Source organism: Berghia stephanieae, chromosome 13 (genome assembly GCF_034508935.2).
Source record: "Berghia stephanieae isolate SIO BIC M18660-M18661 chromosome 13, UCSD_Bste_1.3, whole genome shotgun sequence".
Classification (NCBI taxonomy): Eukaryota; Metazoa; Mollusca; class Gastropoda; order Nudibranchia; family Aeolidiidae; genus Berghia; species Berghia stephanieae.
Genome location: NC_088372.1, coordinates 8,608,126 through 8,611,629, shown reverse-complemented (window position 1 = coordinate 8,611,629; position 3,504 = coordinate 8,608,126). Strand labels below are relative to the sequence as shown.

The 3,504-nt window shown below is 37.2% G+C and overlaps 1 non-coding gene across 1 annotated transcript; it reads left to right on the top strand.

The window, feature by feature from the left end:
- Positions 1–1,160: 1,160 nt before the first annotated feature.
- LOC144959353 (5S ribosomal RNA) lies at positions 1,161–1,279 on the top strand. Its single transcript, XR_013642614.1, has one exon. It is a non-coding gene; the product is annotated as a 5S ribosomal RNA (ribosomal RNA).
- Positions 1,280–3,504: the final 2,225 nt, after the last annotated feature.

Genomic DNA, 3,504 nt, shown 5'->3' with positions numbered 1-3,504 from the left:
AAGAGCCTTTTCCAAGGACTCCCAAGGACTCAACTCTGCGCCGAGCGAGGCTCGAACTCAGGACCTTCCGATCCGAAAGCGAGTGTTATATCACTAGACCACATAGCCGCACAATGACGAACATGTTGCCGGAAGTATTTTTGAGATTTGGCAAATAAATAATTGGCTTCCCTTGTAATGACGTATAGTAACTTAATAATTGGTTCTAAACTATCGGAACAATGGCGGACGTCCTTATGAAATACTTCTCCGACGAGCATAAAAGCGTATCCAGAGGAGAAAAGCATTATAAATCTGATCATGTTTTGACTTTTATACATTCTGATCGCACGACATGTGAAAAAGTTCTAGCCAGCATGAAGAATAAAATTAACGATTTTCTTTGTTTAGAACCAAGCTGCTGGGTGCTGGACGGACGTGACATCAGACAAATTGAATCCAATTCCGCTCGGATAACTACAGATAGAACGAAGTTGACGTCACTCATGTCTTTGTTATTGTTTTTCCCCTCCAGGTTTATGAGTAATTGGATTCAGTAGTCTGATGTCACGCCGCCCGGCAACGGCGGCCATCTTGGTTCTAAACAAAGAAAATCATGACTTTTTATTCTTCAAGCTGGCTAGAACTTTTCATATGTCTTGTGACCAGAATGTGTAAAAGTCAAAACATGATCAAGTTTATGTTGTTTTTTTTTTCCTCTGGACACGCTTTTAGGCTCGCCGGAGAAATATTTCATACGAGCGTCCGACATTGTTCCGATAGTTTAGAGCCAGTGTTGCTAAGTTACCATGAGTCATTATGAAGGATATGACGTTGCGACTATTGAATCCTATTCTCATTAAACTGTATTAGACATGCCCTTACAGAGAGAACGTCATCCTGCCGGTGAAGTGTCTCATGCCGTTTTCAAGATAGCCCATCATCCTAGTTTTGCGCATGCGTCTCTCGTCCTTGCTTCCGGTGAAGTCTCTCATGCCGCTTTCAAGATAGCCCATCGCCATTTTGAATTCGCCAGTAACAACTAATTATTGTGCAACAGACGAATACAACACGCTATTTCAACTAACAATAATATTATACGTCTCTAAACTATCTTCATCATTATATAAAATAGCAATAATGTTTTAATATTATATTAAATTCTATTTTCGACACTTTTTGTCTACGACCATACTGCGTTGAAAATACCGGTTCTCGTCCGATCACCGAAGTCAAGCAACGTCAGGCGTGGTTAGTACTTAGATGGGTGACCGCTTAGGAACCCCATGTGTTGTAGACATTGTTACAAAAAAGTTTTTATTTTTAATTTATATATTTTACAATTTGAATAAATTTTTAACAATTTTTAAAAAAGTTGTTATTCAAATTTATTTTTTTAGTAGTAGTAGTAGCTGTTGTAGTAGTAATACTACTACTACTACTACTACTACTACTACTACTACTACTATACTACTACTACTATACTAATATTAAATAATATAATAATATAATAATAATATAATATAATAATAATAATAATAATATAATAATAAAATAATATATAATAATAATAATAATAATATAATAATAATAATAATATAATATGTATAGTAAGTAATAGTATGTAGTAGATAGTAGTAGTAGTAGTAAGTAGTAGTAGTAGTAGTAGTAGTAGTAGTAGTAGTAGTAGTAGTAGTAGTAGTAGTAGTAGTAGTAGTAGTAGTATAGTAGTAGTAGTAGTAGTAGTAGTAGTAGTAGTAGTAGTAGTAGTAGTAGTAGTAGTAGTAGTAGTAGTAGTAGTAGTTAGTAGTAGTAGTAGAGTAGTAGTAGTAGTAGTAGTAGTAGTAGTAGTAGTAGTAGTAGTAGTAGTAGTGTAGTAGTAGTAGTAGTGTAGTAGTAGTAGTAGTAGTAGTAGTAGTAGTAGTAGTAGTAGTAGTAGTAGTAGTAGTAGTAGTAGTAGTAGTAGTAGTAGTAGTAGTAGTAGTAGTAGTAGTAGTAGTAGTAGTAGTAGTTAGTAGTAGTAGTAGTAGTAGTAGTAGTAGTAGTAGTAGTAGTAGTAGTAGTAGTAGTAGTAGTAGTAGTAGTTAGTAGTAGTAGTAGTAGTAGTAGTAGTAGTGTAGTAGTAGTAGTAGTTAGTAGTAGTAAGTAGTAGTAGTAGTTAGTAGTAGTAGTAGTAGTAGTAGTAGTAGTAGTATGTAGTAGTAGTAGTAGTAGTAGTAGTAGTAGTAGTAGTAGTAGTAGTAGTAGTAGTAGTAGTAGTAGTAGTAGTAGTAGTAGTAGTAGTAGTAGTAGTAGTAGTGTAGTAGTAGTAGTAGTAGTTAGTAGTAGTAGTAGTAGTAGTAGTAGTAGTAGTAGTAGTAATTTATTAAATTGATATATAAGGTGTTGCTATTGGTTCTTGGTTGTATATTTTTACATGTTTGTACATTTGCAAATATACATATATATATATATATATATATATATATATATATATATATATATATGTATATATATATATGTGTATTCACTTTACCCCATGCCCCAAAACCGTACATGCCACTTTACCCCATGCCCCAAAACCGTACATGCCTCGCCCTATATTCGAACTGTTGATCCAACTATTCAAAAGATCACATTAATTTCAAATTGCCAGCATTTATACAGAGCATGTCCACTAAATGTGATTCTAAAAACAACAGGGGGTTCAAAAACAATATTAACACCAGTCCTATCATGCCTTTTGTGTCATATTAACTTGTCTATCGTTTGATATCGGCAAGAGAGGAAGAGGGAGACCAACAAGAAGCTGGGAACAAGATATATGTGAATGGCTGGGAATGACAGCAACTCAAGCAAGTAGACTGGCGGAAAACCGTAATCTGTTTCGCAAGAAAGTTCGGGAAGCAACGACCTACGCAGGATCAGCTGACTAGATGATGATGATGATCGTTTGATAAAGGAGAAACCCGAAACATCTAAATCATTCGTCTTTCAACATAAAATAAAAATGATATTCTACCACATTATTGGCATAACTCAGAACTGAAAATCTTCGATATTGGGCAAACCTGGAGGGAATATTGGACAATAAAATGCCATGCCCGAGGGAGGTGGGGTAATCAAAGACCTAACGGAATTTATGCCAAGCTTCATGAATGGAAATAAGTCCCGGCAACCCTTGTACGCCTGACAACGGACAGAGCTGCACATACGAGATGGAAGTCGGTTTGGACGAATTCAATCCCTCGTGGGGGCGGGGACATACACTCCTCTGAGCTTGGTGAGAAGTCACCAGGCTTTGATACCAGTTAGAGGAGACACTGGGTGACAGCGAATCGGCTTCGGTCGAGGATCTGCCTCACGGCCAGTGCGCTTCATCGGTGGGGTCTTTCTACCTGTCCAACATGTACCCTCTGTGGGCAAGAACCTGAGACGGCAGAGCATCTAGTCGAACAGTGTGTTGTGACGATGCTACCCGGCGGGTTTGCGACGGTGCACGAATGCGGACTGGACTTTGCTGATTGGGTCGATCGTCATAACATA